This window comes from Microcebus murinus, chromosome 15, assembly GCF_040939455.1.
Source record: "Microcebus murinus isolate Inina chromosome 15, M.murinus_Inina_mat1.0, whole genome shotgun sequence".
Taxonomy (NCBI): domain Eukaryota; kingdom Metazoa; phylum Chordata; class Mammalia; order Primates; family Cheirogaleidae; genus Microcebus; species Microcebus murinus.
In genome coordinates this window covers 27,296,047-27,317,358 of record NC_134118.1, presented here as the reverse complement: position 1 = coordinate 27,317,358, position 21,312 = coordinate 27,296,047, and the positions used below count along the sequence as shown (strand labels likewise).

The window sequence follows — 21,312 nt, the reverse complement described above, 5'->3', positions numbered from 1 at the left end:
AGTGTTCTAGTGTGGGTTCTGCTGCTTTTAGGTAAGTAATAAGCTCTGGAAGTCTTACTTTTCAAAGTATGTATAAAATACCTTCATACCTATTAATATTCTCATGAAACTTAAGTGAGAACATGAATGTAAAGGGCGTTCCCTGCCTAGTTCAATAAATAAGTTCTCTGTTTTGTGTAGTATCCTTCTCCCTCTTGATTCTAACTTAGAAGTAGGGTATAGCTTTAGTGTCTGAGGTCTCTGAGTAGCCTTACTTCTTCTCTAGGGCCTAAAATTCAGTAAGTGTTTGCTGAATATATGGGTGGGTGAATTAATAAATGAGTAAGTAGGTTAAATCACTGAGACTAAAATTCAATTTTATTTGCTTTCAGGCCTTTTCAATGTTTCTTAGCATTTTTAAATATAAAAAGTTTACAAAGTAAATTTTAAGAAGTAGCTATATATTATTAATAGCATTACAAAAACCAGTGGTAATTAAAATTAGAGTATTAAATGATGATTTCACGGAAATTAAAGAGGAATTACCAGTTACATTTAAGAATTACATACACACCCGCACACACAAACACACACACACACACGGCTAACTGTAGGTCTTGGGAACTGAAAAACCAAGGATGTGCAATATGTATGTTGTGCAAGAGCCTAATGCAAAGCTACTAATTAGAAGCTTAAATTACATCATATTTGGAGGATCGACAGAGATGTTCCCTTTTAAAGAGCAGAATATATTTTGACTTAATGAATCACTGAAAAGTATATTTTAAAAAATATTGTCAAATACTTTCATAAGTATTCATAAGTTCATCTGTTAGACAACAAATGCTAAGTATATTGGCTATTATAACCTTTTCTGTATCTCATAAAAATGCCTTAAGAACAGCTAATTCTGAACAGTTTGTTGTCTCTTTAAAAAAAAAATCACATAGCCTACTTTGTTTAAAAATGTTAGGAATCTTTCAGGAAAGTTGTCAAGAATTTAAGTGACTTTTAAAATATCATTGAATATGTATAGCACTAAAATCAGGAAAGTTCCAGTCAAAATACCATTAAATATGTATAGCACTAAAATCAGGGAAATCCCAGTTCCATAATATATTTGCTCAGAAATAAATACTGTCCATGAATCAAATTATCAGCAATTAAAATCTTTCCTCTCCTGTGATGTGCTTTTTTCTGAGTGGAAAATACCATTGCATTTATGTTGCTTAATAAGTCACATTTTAAAAAATATTTTGCAAAAGGAACAAAATGAATGTTTCTAAAATCTTTGATTTGAATCCAAAGTTTACAAGATGCAACTGACTTAGTACTTTTGAACATAAATTCAAAACAACAATAAAAATGAATTCACTTGGAATCTCAAAGCATTTTATAAGCAATGCACGACAAATGTTGAGTCTGTTCTCATTTTACAGAATATATACTACATTATAATCTATTCTCATAAGTTTTCTGAATTCTCTTGAGAACTACTTCAGTAATAATTAAATCAATACATATCTATTTATTTATTCAACAAATAATTAATTATGAAGTTCTCATTGAAATGTTTTATTTATAACCATTGGATAGATACCAAGATGAAGATGATACAGATTATTCCATCAAGGCTCTTAAAGACTAATGGGGAAAGAAGACATGTAACTAGTATAAGGCGAAAAGTAGTGAAACATAAAGGCAAAGTGGGGATTTAGGTGAAGAAATGATTGTATTACTTGAGGTCACTGGGAAAAGGAAGGGTCTGAGCTGTATCTTTAAAATATGGGTTTGATTTTGGTTGTGTGGGCACAAAGAGAAAGATATTCTGAGCCCCTGAGGCAGGCAGGAGCGTAAACAAAGACTAAGATAGGAAAATGTGTGGTGTATATGTGCAATTGGAGCAGCTTAGTATGAGGGGAGGGAAAGATTTGCAAAAGGAATAGTAAAGAGACAAGGAGATACCTAGACACCCTGGTATTGAGGGTCCTAAATCTAAAGCAACTTTGTAGGTATTAGGGAATCCCTTGAAAATTAGGGGAAGGACACAACAGAACTATATTTCAGGAAGCTCTTCCTAGCAATGCATAACAACTAATTAAAGATGAGCTGGGGACTGGGAGAACAGTAAAAGTCAGCTATGAAATGACCCAGGCAATTAGATCTTAACCTAGACACAGGGGTCTTCAAACTTTTTAAACTGGGGGCCAGTTTACTGTCCCTCAGACAGTTGGAGGGCTAGACTATAGTTTAAAAAAAACCTATGAACAAATTCCTATGCACACTGCACATATCTTATTTTGAAGTAAAAAAAACAAATGGGCAAAAACACCCGCATGTGGTCCACAGGCCGCAGTTTGAGGACGCTTGAGAGCATAAAAAGTTAGGATAAAAAGGACAAAAGATTGATGGGAGTTCACGGATTTGATGTGGGAAGCTAGGAAAAGAACAAATTGCAAAATAATGATTTGATGACTGGATGGAGATTCCATTGACAGAAATGGAAAGCAAAAATGGAAAATTTGGAAGGAGGGACTCAGGGAAAAAAGAGTCAGCCATAAAAGCAAACAATTACTAAGCATATTAATTGTCTTATCTCATCTAACCTCAGAATAGATGGAGAAACTGAGATAGTTTATTTTCCTTTTATTGAGACAGTCTCACTCTGTTGCCCAGGCTGGAGTGCTGTGGTGTTAGCAACCTCAAACTCCTGGGCTCAAGCGATCCTCCTGCCTCAGCCTTGCGAGTAGCTGGGACTACAGACGTGCCACCATGCCCGGCTAATATATATATATATATATATATATATATATATATATATATGTGTGTGTGTGTGTGTGTGTGTGTGTGTGTGTGTGTGTGTGTATGCATCTATATAGAGAGATATTTTTTTTTAGTTGTCCAGTTAATTTTTTTTCTATTTTTAGTAGAGAGGGGTCTCGCTCTTGCTCAGGCTGGTTTTGAACTCCTGAGCTCAAAGAATCTACCAGCCTCGGCCTCCCAGAGTGCTAGGATTACAGGCTTGCACCACCATGCCCAGCCTGAGACAGTTTAAATAATCTACCCAAGATCACAGTTAGTAGCAAGTCAAGGGAAGACAATCAGATCAGCTAGTGTCATGCTACATTTGAGGAAGAGAGGTGAAATTTAGATGATGGGATTTAATACAAAGTTTGGAACTTCAGAGAAAGGGCAGATCCAAGACAGATTTTAGGTGAGGCATTTGCATGATTAAAATCATTAAGTTTCAGAACATTGATGGAGAGAAAATAGCACTAAAATGAGGAGGAAGAGATGGTCAAAGAAAACAGAAGGCAACAATTTTTAAGAGTAGATATTCAGATAAACGATTACATCTTATGGATCTCCATTTGTTATCAGATTTTGTGATTTTTTTTCCCTCCCAAAGCCAAGATAGAAGCTACTCTGAATGTGGAAATTATAAAAGATAAACCCTGAAATTGCATGATGTAAGCCAAAGAGTGTCAGTATTATTTTGATCTCATCATGTAAACCATGAGATAAATCTTGGGGAAAATTATAACTCTTTTAATTTTCCACTTCAAGATTTCTTAATTAATAAAGCTAACATCACATGCATTATATTAATAAATTATGTGGCATTTTTAATTATATTTTGAGAACTTATTTCTCATCCCAGAATCATCCCAGGTTGATTAAATAAATAATTGAATAATTTATCATAAATCTCATAAAATATGATAAATTACAGTTTGGGAGTTTTTAATTTCTTAATAACCTAGACCATTATCCATTTTAAAAATAAGATGATAAAGTATTTTAACAATATTGACTAGAACAAAGAAAGGAATAAAATATAATGTAAAGGAAAAATGAAGAAGACGACTCCATGAAACTCTTTATATCTATCAACCGGGAGTATCTCAATGTTATTTCCTTCTTTTTGAATTGAGCTAATTCATTATTCTCCACCTGCTGTTAGGTTTTGGTTTTCATTTGGGAAGGGAAACATTGAAAAGACTTGAGTGATGTCCTTTCTTACTGACATTTAATAGACCCACAATAATCAAGAAACACATTACCATGAACAATTATTACTAGCATAATGGCTTAACATATGTATTGATCATCAACGTGCTAGTCATTAAATAAAATTAAATATTTATTAAGCCTGTGTTCTTCTTTTCTTTGAGTTATTTATGAAATGTATTTCCCTAGCAAAAATTTAATATTTGAATTTGCTGTTGCTTAACATGGCATAAAAAGTCATCCTTGCTAGAGTTCCAAGGCATAATATCATTTCAAACACAAAACATATATTTCCAGATTCAAATTCACAATGTTTTCCTTTTATTTTATGAGATAATTAGAGAAAAAATGGTATAAGCCATGAGGTTGAGAAGATGTGAGAATTCTTGTGTGTAATGAAATATAACGTTTGCCCTGGCAGACTTTCTTTCTTGGCCCTTCTCCTAGTCAAATCTTGCACATCCCACTGAGGCCAAATTTTAGCCTCAAGCCAAAAGGAAACTCACATGGAAACAATGATCACTTTAATACTATAAATTTTGTTTTACATAGTGTGTAAACGGATATTGTCTTATATTCTAGGTACTGGGATGATGGCAAAGGCAAATTGCTCCATGTGGTATTGATAAAACACAACTTTTTATTGCTGCCTCCTGTATTTTTTAATTTTTTTTCACCATTAAAACCAAAAAACATTTTTTTCATTTAAAAAAGTATTTAGAACACATAAAACAAGGCAACATGTATTCTTTTTTCTCATCTTCTGGTATGGGATCTGTGGGTGGCTCCTCCACTGTGGCACTGTTGCTCTCCGAGCAGGTGTTGCTATCACTGACTGGTTCCTTCCTCTGCCATGCTGTCTACCCCCTCCTGCCCACACGCCTTGTCCTCAAGACTTGACGTTCCTTCTTCATCATTCTGTTGGCTTTCTCTGATTTCTACAAGGTGTCTCCTCAGTCTCCATTGGAATGTTCTTGTGGTCCTTCCTTTCCTCAGCTTTATTTGCTGCTCTTCCTCAGGAACAATTGTGCTCTAACTGCATTCCATTTGCTCTGCTGCTTCCTTTTCCCTTTCATCCTGTCTTTTGCTGGCTTGCTCCTCTGCCTATGCAATCTCAGCTGCAATTTTCTCCATATCCACTTCCACCTTCAGACCGCACAGCCTTTTAAGTTGATGTTAAACGAATCTGTGCTTTCCAGGAATTTACTCTTCTTTTCCTGTCATTCCTCTATTTGAAGAAGTTCAGCTTCTAATCTGCACTGATGAACCATTAAAGATTGGAACTGTTGTTTGAGGACCAGCATTCTAGCTGTCATGACAGCTGAGGGAACATCTGGCACCACCCTCTCACTAAGGATTTCACTGATGAGGTGGTGGTTTCTCTGCAAACGGGCGGTGGCTGTATGCTTCATTGAAAAGCCATCATCATAATCATCTGTATCCTCAGCAGGCTGAATGCTCATGTACGGTTCTCCTTTCTCCATGGGAGACTGTCCCTATCGACTTTCTTCCTCTAAAGCAGCTTCTGCATGACTTTTTTGCATTTATGTAAGCAAGATATGCAGGGGAATTATGATAGGCCTCCATAGATTCATTGCGTTCTATCTTTTCTCTTTCGTGTTCATTTAAATATTCTTGTTTCCCTTCATCATGAGATCTTGCCACATGCCACCAATAATTTTGCCAATCTCCCACAACTTCAGGTCAGGGTTAGTAGCCTCTACTTGGTCCCATACCTTTCTGCTGTACATCATGTAGGGCACCAGGGGCTTATCTTGTGGCTTTGGGGGTTTGGGAATCATAATACCAAAGAATGTTGTGACCTGGCTGTTGATGCTTGTGTTTTCTCCCAGCCTGCAGTTGTTGTAAGTGAGATGACTGTATGGATTGTATTCCACAAACCCTGGTGTGCTGGGCATTTGTGTTGCAGGAGCTGGGATGGGAAAAGGGGCACAAAATGGTCTTTTTGACACTTTGGAAGATTAAGTTCTCAGTTCCTTAAGAATGAATCTGAGACACCGCAGGCAGAAAAAGCCTACTGCTGCCTCTTTTATGATTAACAATGACTTTGACAATTTAAGACCTGGCCTAAGTGGAACCACTTCCATGTTGCCTTACTAACCCTTCCAACAGAATTGTCCACACAGACGACACAACACATCATAGCTGTGTGCTAATACATAAAATCTCAAAGGGGATCAAATCAACCTAGAAACAAAAGGATACACTTCAAAACTGACAAAATAATAAATTGATAACTCAGTTTTAAAGGAGTTTAAGAAAAAAGTGTAAAAAAATAAATAATCTTACTCAATAAAAGCACACAGCACCAACGGATTCTTATAATTATTTTGATTGATTACGAAATCAATGATTTTCATCTTAGGTAAATCATCTTAGGTAAATCACAAAAAAAGGGATAGAGGGGGAAATTCTGAAGTTACTTTCAGACATAATGTGATTACTAAACCTGAAATGCATTAGAATTTTTAAAAATCTGCCTACATATAGTTACAAAATAAAAATCTTGGCCAGGCGCGGTGGTTCATGCCTGTAATCCTAGCACTCTGAGAGGATGAGGCAGGTGGATTGCTGGAGGTCAGGAGTTCGAAACCAGCCTGAACAAGTGCGAGACCCCGTCTCTACTATAAATAGAAAGAAATTAATTGACCAACTAATATATATAGAAAAAATTAGCTGGGCATGGTGGCACATGCCTGTAGTCCCAGCTTCTCGGGAGGCTGAGGCAGCAGGATTACTTGAGCCCAGGAGTTTGAGGTTGCTGTGTGTTAGGCTGATTCCACGGCACTCACTCTAACCTGGGCAGCAAAGCGAGACTCTGTCTCCAAAAAAAAAAAAAAATCTTAGAAGAGATGATTAGCCTGTATCTTAAGTGAAACCATAAAACAGACGATTTATTATATAATGAAGTATGGTTTAAGCCAATGTTACTATGACTATATCTATTTGGCTTATATAATAAAGGAGCATATGCTGAATCCTTCCCCTCCTGCATCAAACCTATAGAAAAGGCAGAAGTTAATAACTATATGTGTGTGTATACATACACACACACACACATCTTCAAGAAAGAAAAAGATAATCACTAGAGGTAATCCCAGGGAAAGGAAGGAGACACAGGGCCCCAGCAGTGTGCTTCAGACAAGGCAGGAATGCCAAGAAGCTGATTCCCAGGACAGGCTTATCCTGCAGGCACCTCACTCCCCACAGCTGTGCCTCATGCCCAGCACCCTTGTCAGTACCAAAGAGCAGCCTCAGCTCATGGGCTCAGGCCATGTGCCATTTGGAAAGCCACAACCTGAGAAAGACCAACACCATCAAAAAGACTCAACAAATTTTACATATTGCAAAGCTTAGACATGATAAGGTAAATCAATCAATAGATGTATATTAACTTATTAAGATAAAATAAATATGATTATATCCTCAGAGAAAGGAGAATATTATTTACCAGAAATAAGTATAGAAGTCATGCAACAAAAATCCAATAGTAATAAAAATGATTAAAAATAAAATTATTAAAAGACATACTCAGTAAGTGGCTGAAGAGAGTGATGAGGAATTATAGATCCAGAAGCTCTAAAATCTATCTGTTAGGAGTTCCAGAGGGGAGAAAAAGAGATAATGTAGGTGAGAATTAGTGTAAATTAATCTATATTTGGAGGAATAATACCTGAGAATTTTCTAAAGCCAAGAGTGGGGAAGGAAGGCAAGGGAAATTCTCCAATTGAAAAAGCCCACTGTATAATAAAAGGGATTAAAACAAAATAAAAGGAACATGATAATGAGTTCAAAATGAAACTTGAGGCCGGGCGCGGTGGCTCACGCCTGTAATCCTAGCACTTTGGGAGGCCGAGGCAGGCGGATTGCTCAAGGTCAGGAGTTCGAAACCAGCCTGAGCGAGACCCTGTCTCTACCAAAAATAGAAAGAAATTAATTGACCAACTAAAAATATATATACAAAAAATTAGCCGGGCATGGTGGTGCATGCCTGTAGTCCCAGCTACTCGGGAGGCTGAGGCAGGAGGATCGCTGAGCCCAGGAGATTGAGGTTGCTGTGAGCCAGGCTGACACCATGGCATTCATTCTAGCCTGGGCAACAAGTGAGACTCTGTCTCAAAAAAAAAAAAAAAAATGAAACTTGAAAATAATGAAGATAAGAAAAAAATGTAAAAGCATTCAGAGAGAAATGATAGATTACCAAAAAAATGAATAAAATATAATACTTCAGTCTTATGATTTGCAACATTAAATATAACAATAAATAATATCTTGAAAATATTATGGGAAAAATATTTCAATCTAGAAATCTGTAATAGTCCAACTTTCATTCAAAAGAGATGGGCTCAATAAAGGCCTTTTCAGCCATTTAAAGACTTGAGAGGATAGACCAGTTAACCTTTCCAAAATAAACCTATATTCCACCAAGAAGAAAAAATTCAGAAGGAAATAATAAGGTGCAAAATAAAGTGAAGCAAATGAATTAATAAAATCTATTGCAACATTTAAATAAGTACTGATTTTCAAAATGTTTTTAATAATAAGTCAGAACCAAAATTCAAGACAATAGGAGGGTGGTAGTGGGTTACAGCAAAAATACAGTCTAGTATATTCAGTATATTAATTCATTTGAGGGAAAAAAAGAAATATTAAATAAAACTAGGCCTTGTATGCATGTCTATATATTACATATATGTTGGATTTTGTGTTAAAACTTTAATCATATTCTAGGACATTTATTCTAGAGAAATGAAAACTTATGTTCACACAAAAATCTATAGACAAATTTTTTTTTTGTAATAGCCCCAAACTGGAAACAACCCAAATGTCCTCCAAAGGATGATTACATAAACAAAATCAGGGACAACCATATAATGAAATATTTACTACTCAGTATTAAAATGAGCCAAACTATAGAAACACACAGAGTTTAGATGTTGAAAGGGGAAAAAAAATCTCAAAAGCTTATATATCACATAATTTGATTTATATAACATTCTTGTAATAACACAACTGCAGAGGTAGAAATCAGATTAGTGGTTGTCATGGGTGGGATGGGAGGTGGTGCCACTAAAAAGAGATAGTGTAAATGACTTTCTTTGTGCACAGAGAAGTTCTGCATCTCAATTGCAATGCTGTTTATACAAATCTATACATGTGATAAATGTCACAGAAGTATATACATACACATATATAAAATGAGTCCTACAAAAACTGGTGTAATTTTTAGTCTATTTAATTATATATAACAATGCCAATTGGGGGGTAGCTAATGTGCATAGTTATGTAAATGTTGCCACTAGGGAAAGCTGGGTGATAGATACATGAACACCTACGTACTATTTTTGCAACTTCCAGGAGTCTATAATTATTTCAAGTTTTTAAAAAATTTATAAGTTTTTAAAAAATTTAAGAATAGCCCTTAAAATAATAGAAATTACAGCTGCCAAACCAGTGAAAGGCAAAATAAAATGATCCAATAAAAGGCAAGAAAAATGAAAAAAAAAATCAAAAAACAAGCAAATAAAGTGGAAAAATAAATATGGTAGAAATAGATCCAAATTCTTCAATAACACCATGCAGGAAAATGAAATATACTCACCAATTTAAAACATACGCAATATGAAGATAACAAAATCCAATGTATGTTTCTTATAATAATAGATCCATCTAAAATCAAATGGCACAGGAATATTGAAAAGCTGGAAAAAGTAATATCACACAATATAAAATAGTTGTTGAATTTTTAAAATCAAAGATAAAAAGTTTCCAAATGGACAAAGAGAAATATCACATGATATGTCAGAAGTTTTTATGTACATTATAGAATATCCTTAAATATATAAAGAAACACTGATATAATTTCAGAAAAAATCAACAAATTATAAATCATAGTTGACAATTTGATGTAATAATTATTTAAGAAACTAACAGACCAAATACCTAAAAAATGAGAAATGCATTGAGGTTATGAATGACATAATTAACAAACATGACCCAATTGCTTTATGCCTCTAATAAATAAAGAATAAATCTTCTAATTAAATATTAAAGGAATATTTATAAAATTTGACTAGCTAGTAGAGTAGGCATATCCAAAGGAAAAAATGTTTAAATTATATCATAAAAGTCTTTACCTAAACACTGATCACAATACAATAAAATACGAAAATGAGCCAAAATTCCAAGAACATGAAAATTTTATAACTCAGATGTTAAATAAAGAAAATTACAAACCACTTAGAATTGAATGGAAATGATATCACTATTTTCCAAAACCTTAGCATATATCCAAAGTGGTGCTCAAAATAAAATTTATAGTCCTGAATGCATTAGGTAAAAACAAAAAGGCTGAAAAATGTGAACTTGTAACACAAGAAGCTAGAAAAAAAGAAAAAGGAGAAAGATTATAATGATGATAAAAGCAAGTTAACTAGCAAAATAAAAAGCAATGGTCCTTGCAAAAAACTAAATGAATAGATAAGAATAATCAGAACACAAAAAGGAAAAAAAAGACAAAATATTACCAATGGAAAAAAGTAGACATAACTATAGACTGAGAGAATTTTTGAGCATTTTAAGAAAATATCATGAAAAATACTATAAAGATAATTTGAAGGCATAATTTATATGAAGACTTTTAAGAATATGTCCACGAATAAGTTGAAAATGTGGCAAAGTACTATAAAATAAATTAAAAGAGTATTTCAACAGCTATGCCCAAAAGGCATACTTAAAGCCAGGAATATAAATTGTTATAGCCAATTTGGTTGATATTTTATTTAATTTTATTTTGTAAAAATATAAATACCCTATCACACATTAAAGAGTTCTTTATTTAAAAAATAATACTCTGAGAGGGTGAGGCCGTGGGGAAGCTGCTATATTCATAAATTGATTGTAGCAGTATAATTGTCACAACTCTGTGGACAGTAATTTGAAAGGGCATTTCAGGAATCAAAGATTCCCATAACAGTGGGAATTTATTCTTATGAAGTAGCCTAAAAGAAGGAAAAGCTAAACATAAACTGTTCTTCATATAATATATACAAAAATTGGAAACTGCACAAATACCAATCAGACTGTGAATTAATTCTTCAAATTACAACGCAGTTACTCAGTGAAACAATGTGATACAGAGATGAGAGGTTGCCTATTCAGAATGTACACACAAGTATGTCGATCCCTAAGCTGATTCATGTTTCTGTTTATACTTTTTAATTTTATCTTAATATTTAAAAAAAAAAGAGTGGAAGATTTTTCTTGTTTTTCTTATGGACACAGTATATTTTTGGGGGGGGAGACTTTTTTATTTCAGAATATTACAAGGGTACAAATGTTTTGGTTACATGAAATGGACACGATGCATTTTATAGGTTAGGTCTTCATTTTGGTGTGACTATTAAAAATCTTAGAGCTATACTGGAGGCAAAACTATATAAAATATTAGCTTACATGTTATGATAAATTACCAGTTTGTTTTATGCTTTTCTTTCTTTCTAATACATTTGTTTTACATTTAATAAGGCTAAATTTTATTGTGACCTATTAACTAGTTGTAAGGTAATGTAAATATTTTTGGAAAAATATAGGACAGTGATAAATAAAATATGTGTATGAAAATACATAATATATGCTATATAAATATTTAATGTATAAAATATTTTTAAATGTTTAATAAAATACAGAAATAAAAACTAAGAAAAATGGTATACATGGACAGGTGCTGAAGGGAAATAAAGAAAAATAAAAATTCTTTACTTTTTAATGTATAAATACATTTTTTAAATTTTTATAATGTTATTTTTTTAAAAGAAAACAACCTGGATTCAGAGAAAGAAACTCCATTTCACTAAGAATTCAGATATCTGGGTTCTGGTTTCTGCTTCACACTTAATTAAGAGTGTGGCATTCTCTTCCTTATTCTGACCTGTAATCATTTTCTATCCTAGGGGTTGTAGTTCATTTTACCTTTGGGTCTTGAAGTCCTTTTCACTGAATGCAACTATTAAAATGAGTTTCTGCCATGTGTAAAGAATTACAATATCAAAGAAATATACTTCAAGGCTCATGTTTTGATCATTTTATGCAGACATTTTATAATACATTTCCATTTTAAGCATCAAAATAAAGTATATCTCTTTGATTATAAATATGTATTCAAAGAATACTTGAATTTATTTTTCATCATTCTTATTGCTCATTTTAGTAGCTCTGGTTTGATAATTCTAGGGAATTGTTATCTTTAGTCTGAGAGTTTATTAATGATGAAAAAATTATAATTCATGTCAGAATTATAGAGGCAAATACTTTTGGGACCTGAGTTCAGTGTTCATGTGCCAACACAAATAAGATTATAAAATCAAGTATATGGTTACTGAAAGTCTGTCCACCATTTATGTCAATTAGTTAATTCATTTTTAAAAAACAAACAAAAACCTACTGAGCATCTATCATATAATAGGCACCATGTTGATAATACTTAAACATGAAACCTAGGTATTTTTGCAGCAAAATATTTAACAGTAAACAGTATATCTGTATTAAATTGAATTCACTGAACCTAGTCTTCTATGCTGAAGAGGCTGATCACACTCCTCCCAATTTCATATCATCCCAGGGCACCACCTGCCCATCAACATTGGTTGTTCTGTTATGATTAATTCAGATACATGCCTGCAACAAATATTAGGCAGATGGCATTTTGGCAATCTGCACTATTAAGCTTTCAATTGTCTTAAGGAATGGTGAACCTACGTCATGCTTGAGAGAGGTGTATATACCTACCTCAAGCTAAATTCTAGGATTCCCTTGAAATAGGTGCATGGACACAAACTTCTAAAATTTACATGGATTTGGTCACTCTAAAGTAGCCATCAGGTTTAAGACATTAAGCCCTTTGGAAATAGATAAATCATTTTCAGTTCTCTTTCTGTATTTTACATATTCTACAGCTATCAACACCATAACTGACTTACACAAAGAAACATTCTGGTCTATCAGTGGTTCTCAAACCTGGCTGTGGGAGGGCCACCCCCAGCAATGATTTAATCTGTACAAGGGCTGAGTATTGATAATTTTTATATACTCTAGGTGATTCTAATATATAACCAGGAACGAGAATCACTAACCTAGTTGTAAGAAGATAATATGCAAGAAATATGGAGTTAAATTCTTTTCTTCCTGAAAAGAAAATTAAAAAAAAAAAACTTTTATCTTCTCTTCTAATTCAGTGTCATCAGACCTCAAGCTTCAGTCTCTGTGTTCATAGGTGCTGTAAACACACACATCACTGTTAATATCCCACTTCAATGCTACTGCTGCTCTCAAAACTCCGAGTGTTTTTAACCTTATAAACCTCCAAAATAATGAGACCACTGGGTTCAGTAAATTGTTTTGTTTTGAAGCAGTGTTAGACAAAGTAAGAGACTATAAGATAAATCTGTCAATGGCATGTCCTTTAAGACTACTTAAATTTTGTGGAATTTGTGGATCATTTTTCACTTGAGCAAATGGTAAATTATCTCTCTATCCTTTTTCTCTATTTGGCAAACTTTTTCTAGCAACCATTCCACTTGGTAAGCTTACTTACCATACATGTTCCAGAGGCCTCCCATTAGACATTTCTCTTGACTAACCAACCCTGCCACACAACTGAAGTCAGAAAAACCAGCTTGATAATTTCACTCACACCATCTTTCCTCATTCCAAAGACTTACTAGTATAGACACATGTGACTTCTTTAGCCATAGATACCCACAGAAATACCAATCTTATTAGACCTACAGAATCTGATTGTGTAACAGTTTATGTAGGACTACAAAGCATTTATAAAATACTCAGTACCTGGGGTTTGCAAAAGCTCCTCACCATCAGCTGTGAAAGGAAATACAAAGATGAGTAGCTATATCTTTAGAGAGCCTACAGATATACCAATAATACAAAGATGTGAATAAGTAATAATGGAATGAAATAGATTGTTTTCTATTTGGAATCTACATTGTTAAATACTTTACATATATAATTTCATGCAATCTTCATTTATTGGTTGAATTGTGTCCCCGGAAAAGTCATATATTAGAGTCCTAATATATTAGACCTGAAAATGTAGCCTTATGTGGAAACTGAAGATGTAATGAGGGGTGATCTAATCCAAAATGATTATATCCTTATAAAAAATGAAAAATTTGGGCACACAGATAGGCACACAGGGAGAATGCCATGTAAAAATTGGCATTATGCTGCCACAAGCTAAGGAACTACCAGAAGCAAAGAGAGAGAGGCCTGGAACAATACCTTTGCAGCATCCACTCAGGGAAAATAGCACTGCCAACATCTTGATCTTGGACTTTGTACCTCCAAGACTATGAGATAATACTATTGTTAAAGTTGCCCAGTTTGTTATACTTTTTTCTAGCAGCCCTAGAAAATGAATATATTTCATAATCTCACAAGGTAGATACTATGATTATCTCCATTTTGCATATGAAGAAAGCATTCCTCAGAGATTGTGTGATTTGTCCAAAATCAAACATTCTTGACCCAGTCCAATGAATTCTCCATTAAGCAATTGCAAAAAAAAAAAAAAAAAAAATGTATTGCAAGTCCAGGCATAGTAGCTCACACATTTAATCCTAGCACTTTGAGTGGATTAATAAAACATGCTATATGTATACCACGGAGTTCTACTCAGCCACAAAAAACAATGGTAACCTAGCACCTCTTGTATTATCTTGGATAGAGATGGAGCCCATTCTATTAAGTCACAAGAATGGAAAAACAAGTACCACATGTGCTCATCATCAAACTGATATTAACTAATCAACAATTATGTGCGCATACAGTAATAACATTCATCAGGTGTCGGGCAGATGGGAGAGGGGAGGAAAAGATGGGTATATTCACACCTAATGGGTGTGGTGTGCACCATCTGGGAGATAGACATGCTTGAAGTTCTGACTTGGGTGGGGCAAAGGCAATATATGTAACCTAAACATTCGTACCCTGTAATAGGCTGAAATTTTAAAAAGGGGAAAAAAAATAATATGAAGCAGAAGACAAAATAATCCTAACATTTTGCGAAACTGACACAAGAGGATCACTTGATGCCAGGAGTTTGAGGTCAGCCTGGCAACACAGTGAGACCCCATCTCTATAAAAAATTAGCCAGGTATGGTGGTACATATCTGTAGTTCTAGCTAGATGAGAAAAGGAGGGGATAGGATCACTTGAGCCCAGGAGTTTGGAGTCACAGTGAGCTGTGATTGTGCCACATCACTCCAGCCTAGGTGACAGAGTGAGACCTGTCTCTTAAAAAAAATAAAAGTATTGCAAATTGTGTTAGGCTCTTGCTTAAAATCTTCAAAGGGCTTGGTTAAAATATTCAAAGGGCTTTTCACAGAATAAAATCCCAATTTTTAATCATAGCTCCAAATGATTTCTTTTCTAGTTATCTTTCTGACATCCTTTTGTTTCATTCTCCTCCTTAATCATCCTTAGGTTAGCAGCTTAGGTTCTCTGCTCTTGCTATTTCCACTTGCAGTGTTTTCTCATTAACTCTTCAAAGTACTGGCTCCTTCAAGGATTTGGTCTCAGTTCACATATCTCTTCCACAGTAAAGGTTTCCTGACCCCTACACCTTTTTTTATATACTCTGATTTATTTCTTTCATAGTTCTTATAACAACCTAATATTATGTTTTTAACTGATTAATCTTTTTGTTGACTATTCCTTTCCATTAAAGTGGGAAGAATGCCACAGAGAGAAAGAGTCCTATTATCTTGTTCACCTCTCCAGAGATGAACATATCCTCAGAGCCTGGTAGACAGAAGATATTTGTTGATATTTAATGCATGACTACATGCAAGCTTGGGAGAAAAACATGTCTTGGTCTATCAAGATTAAATCCCCAACATGGGAGAGTGTTGCCCTGTTTCCCCCTAACCCCTTGCTGTCTTGGTTCACTTTGGATATTTAACCAAATGAATTGTTTTTCCAATTGTATCCCTGGTTGAGATGAAGTCACTGTTATTAATGGGAACCCAGTCTGCTTTCATTTCAAGAACCCAGCACGGGTGGACAACTCGGTGACTGCCAGGGACTTTTTGGAACCTTGGGCTTTGGGGATGTCAGCACTTGTTTGGGATTTAAAACAGGGACATCTAGTGCTCAATTACATTCAGAAATACTGAGGTCTGTGAAGCACGACTTATCTTTCTGCAGGGGAAGGACACGCTCAAGTAATGGACTGAAGTTGGGGGAGGGAGTCATTTCCTCAAAATGTTTCCCTCACGCTGTGGATCCAAACAGCTCTGGACTCCGACCCTACCCGGAGGGTGGGAAATGCAGCTGAGACTTCAAAGCCCTCTGTTCTCTCCATTCACTGTCCTCCCCATTCACTTTGGATCCTGATGCTAAGTGTCCCAGTGACAGTTATAAACTCTCAACACCATGGGAGAAGCAAGGATAAGTGGGTATATTGTAAGGGAGCTAAATTTTAGAGTGAATCAAGAAAATGTTGTGCCCGCCATCCACAGAAACCACAAAGATCTAGTAATGCTAAGGCTATAACAGGAAAATAAAAGGTATTCATTTCCTCTTCCTAGTGTATAGTTAAAAATGCTGGCAGAAGGGGAGGGAGGAAGAAGAGTGGATGTGATAGGTAAAAGTTCCCAAGGGCTGATTTTATGTAAGACTTTTAGGAAGTTTTAAGAAAAAGCAAAGAGGGTACCTTTCAAGATGCATATGTGTGTGTGTGTGTGTGTGTGTGTGTGTGTGTGTGTGTGTGTGTGTGTCTTAGTGAGTGATAGCAGAGAGCAGAGATCTAACAGGACTATGAGAGACCGAGGGACAGAGAAAAATTAAGGTAGAAGAGACACACACACTTAGAAAACACAGAAAGCAATGGGCACAAGAGGGAAATTAGGAAGTTTTACTGTATGTTGTGAATGGAAACCACAAAACCATATTTAATATATGCAAATATATATACACATATATATTTAAAGATTTAAATTATTTTTATTTTTTTCATACTCAATAAAATGAAAAAATCTTGCCAAGATTAAAATGAAGTCACTCGACTTTATAATAAAAACATTTATTGAAAATTAAAATCTCCCTATCATCTACCACATAATAACTTATTGTTATTGATTCCTTTCTATTGATGGAAACTGAGGCATGGAAAGTTACTAAGTGTCAGAATTGAGATATAAGAACCACCACCACCATTTTGTAAATTTTACCATTGTTGTAGAGTTCAGAATCGCTCTTAAATCCAGTGCTAATATTGTAGAAAATTTCTAATTTTGATTTATTTTATAGCTTTGCACTTGATAAATTATCAATACTTTATAAGTTATTTTGTACACAACCACAACAAAATATATCATCATTCCCCTTCTGCAAATCGCATTCATAACATAGAGAATAAGACTGTGATTTTGTTTTAATTTTAAATTTTAATTTGAAATATGTTATTTAGAATTTGATAAAACTACAGAAGATAAACCTATATATTAAGTAATGTCCTAGAAAGTAATTGGAATTTTTGAAAATAGTAAATCAGAGGATTGTTATCATTATCTATTTTAAAGCAAATTAAAATTCTACAAAGTAGTATAAAATAAAAATCATTCCAAGGAATTTACAAAATATTCAGATTACAGTGTTATAGACATTTTCTTGGATTCTTTGTTGAAGAAATTCTGCTAATTTAGAATATATATTTCAGTCAAAGTAGCTAAAGAACCGTACCTAGATAATAACAAGCACTTAATATTTGTTGAAAATTAACATTGCATATGCTTAAGTTGTATTTTAAAAATTACTAACTAGAGATAGATAACTGATGGAATCACACTTTTCCTCCCTGCTTATAACTCTTCAATTATTTGTATTTACATTGACATCTCAAATCTTTAGCACGGCCTACAGGGCCCTGGGCAATGTGCACCTGCTGAAGTCTCCTGTTTGTTCTCATTTAATAGCTCTTTCTCCCCTCACTTGATTCAGCCAATCTGACATTATTTAGCTCCTGGACCAAGACAAGCTCTTCCCAGATTCATACCTTTGTGATTTCTCTTCTTTATGCCTGGAGTATTTTTCCCCTGACAAATTACTTATCATCTATCATAATTCAGCTTAAATGGCACTGACTCAGGGAAATTTTCCTTAACTGTCTCCTCCCTCCAACCAAATTGGAACAACTGTGTTGCAATGTATCTAATCACAGTTATAGTGTAAAATAATTGGGAAATAGTGTTGTTTAACATGTGTCTCCACTATGAGATTGTAATTCCATGGACGTAGGAATTGTGCCTGTTTATTCTCTCCTCCATACAGTCAGAATAGTACCTGGATTATACATTAAGTGCAGAACAAATACTAAATAAACAAACAAGTGAATTAATAAATGTTGTCTTATTTTTAGAATGGAGTACCAAATAAATCATGAAAGCTACATAGTATGTCATGCAGGTCATTTGTGAGAGATTCAATTTCAGCCCTGGTCTATTTTTTCCTGGATACATGGCATTAATAAGTTTTTTGACCTCATTTAACTTCAGATTCCCCATTAGAAATCTTGCATAATACCATTAACTGTCTTGCCCAACTCAAATTGTCACTAAGGATCAAGTGAGATGTCTGATGAAATTTATTAATAATTAAAAGTGGTCTCAGACTGATAACAGTCCAAAATGCCTGGTAGAAATAAAATATATCCTCTCTGGGAGAATAATAACTCATCAAACCAGGCCCACAGAGCATATTTCAAGGATCATGAGCCTCCAAGACAAAAATCACAAAATACATGATAAAACAAGGCCCTGCAAGCTAGCAAAAAGGTGAGCAGCATATTCAAATTTGAGAAAACTTTAAATGTTTATGCTATTAGCTACAGATTATAGAATACATATTTTAATATGTTTACATATGAATACATATTTTACATTTACATTTACATTATGTATTCATATGTTTACATATGAATACATATTTAATATGTTTACATATGAATACATATTTACATATGTTTACAAAATATGTATTTTGTAAATTTAAAAATTTACAAAAGGAATCAAAAGTATGAATAAAGAACAAGAAAACTGTGCTGGCTGATCAAATTCTACCACCACACCCACTCTCATGTGAGTCTGAGAACTGTGTTGCCCAAAGTCTCCTTCCAAGTCCATTGCTCCAGGTTGAGTTTGCCAATGAAAAAAACTCATGAGACTTGGAAAGGAGAGGTGAAGAGGAGGTCTTTAGTTTCAGCAGGTTTGGGGATTAGACAAGGCAGGTTTGGCAGATGCGATGGCTTGCAAACTGCTTCATAAGCCCCCACTGTCAGCCTGGATGGGATTTACAGACTCTACAGAAATCCCCATATGCTCTGGTTTTGTGCCCATGCCTTGGACTTCCAGGCTGAGATCTCTGTTATAGAACAGAACTCCTCTGACCTTCTCTCACTGCTTTCCTGATGTCACCTAGCTCTTCCAATAACAGTGGAAGCCCCTAATTAATATTAAACCTTTATTATTGAAATATGTAGAATAGCTTCCATATTTCTGCTCAAATCCTGACTGATAACTAAAATATAAAAAATTGTCCAGAAAGATATGAAAAATAACCACACACTGATATTCTTAAAATGAAAATATAACAAATTGTTTAGACTAGGATAATTATAATGGTCATGGTCTAATTCTGAATGTTATTTGAAGAAAGAGGCAATATGAAGTCTCAACAACTTGATAGAAGGAGCTGCCACTGACTAGGAGAAAAGATTGGGAGTGAGGGAGTGTGGTGAAAGTCAGAATCTCTGTTGTATTTGAGATGTCTATAACAATACAGCTGTCTTTTTTACTCATTACCATTTTCTAGTGATATGGGGTTCATGTTCTTGAAAGTAATATGTCTTTAATTTTCCTTTCCTGTGCTATTCTTATGTAACTTTAATGTATAGATGATACTACTGTGAAAGTTGCCATTGCCAAGCTGAAGTCACATCAGACTCAAAGTAAAGTGGAGTGGGGAGCTTATAGAAGAGGGTATTATACTATCACAAAGACTTTCTAAAAACCCACAAGAAATTTCTGCATACACTGTTCATCCTGCACGTAACAGGACTTATCCCCCCAAAATTCCTCAAGACTGCAGCATTTCAGATAAGACGCCCTCACAAAAACACCTGCCCAGCAACAACTGTTTCCACCAATGAGTTAACACCAGATCCTGCAGCAGGGCCTTGTGACCAACGGCATTGGTTTTGAAACAGATTACACAGACTTCTCCTTTTTGCCTTTAAAAGTTTCCACTTAGCCCAGCCTCTCAGGACGCATCTCTGATTTATCACAGTATGTGTATCCCAGATTATAATCCCCTGTTTATTCTCAAATAAATTCATTTCTTTGGGGAGCCACTCTGTTGTTATTTTAGGTTGACACTACTATTATAAAATTAGGTAGGCAGTGTGCCTCATTTTTTGGTCTCTGGAAGAGTTTCTGTAAGAATAAAATTAAATGTTCTTTGCACATTTGCTATAGAACTTGCCTGCAAAATTATCTGAGATGTCTGGGCTTGGTTTTTGGCTTCAGGTTTCCTTTATGTGTATATCTTCTTACTCAGAGGAATTCATATGAATCAGCCAGGAAAAAAAATATTAAAAGCAAAATCGCATTGAAAGTTATTCTAGATGTAAGGAGATCATTTCCAAATCCCCCAGTGTTCACATTTCTTTGTGCAAGTAAAGAACTCTAGTGCTGGTTAGGTTTGAAATATCACCATTTATTCAGAATTTAACTCTCTACAGGGTGCTCAATGTGTGCTTCAGGGCCTACTCTTAAGCAGAGATACTATTCTGAAAGTTGTAAAATTATAATAGGAGATAAGGCCAATTTGCCTTAATATAAATATGGTAACTACATACAAACAAAAATTCCAAGGAAAGAAATGGAGAGCAAAGAAGGATGGTTCATTATGTCAAAAATGTTAAATTATAAGAGAGGAATTGGGCATGATTTTCCTAGATACTTTGTTCCTCTTCTGCTGCCATTGCGCTACCGCTGCACAGACTAGCCAGCAGCCCTTCACGCCCTGCTCCCAGCACAGAGCTAATTGACTTATGAGAAATGTTAAGCATGAACAGTAAGTATCACTGCAGGTATTTTTCATTCTATTCTGACATTAGAATAATCCTTGAGAGAGGGGAAAGGTTAAAAACCCCTCTGGATAAGTGTTACTAATTAATGATGATTGTTCTAAACAATGCTTGGATAATTTTTCCTTGTCCCTTGACAG

General features: G+C 34.6%; 1 protein-coding gene and 1 pseudogene across 5 annotated transcripts in view; both read right to left on the bottom strand.

Moving 5' to 3' along the window:
• The window catches only part of MARCHF1 (membrane associated ring-CH-type finger 1), a 726,479-nt gene that overhangs the window by 608,379 nt on the left and 96,788 nt on the right, over nucleotides 1-21,312 (bottom strand). The window lies entirely within an intron of this gene.
• Nucleotides 2,871-8,241, bottom strand: LOC105854951 (SWI/SNF-related matrix-associated actin-dependent regulator of chromatin subfamily E member 1 pseudogene; annotated as a pseudogene).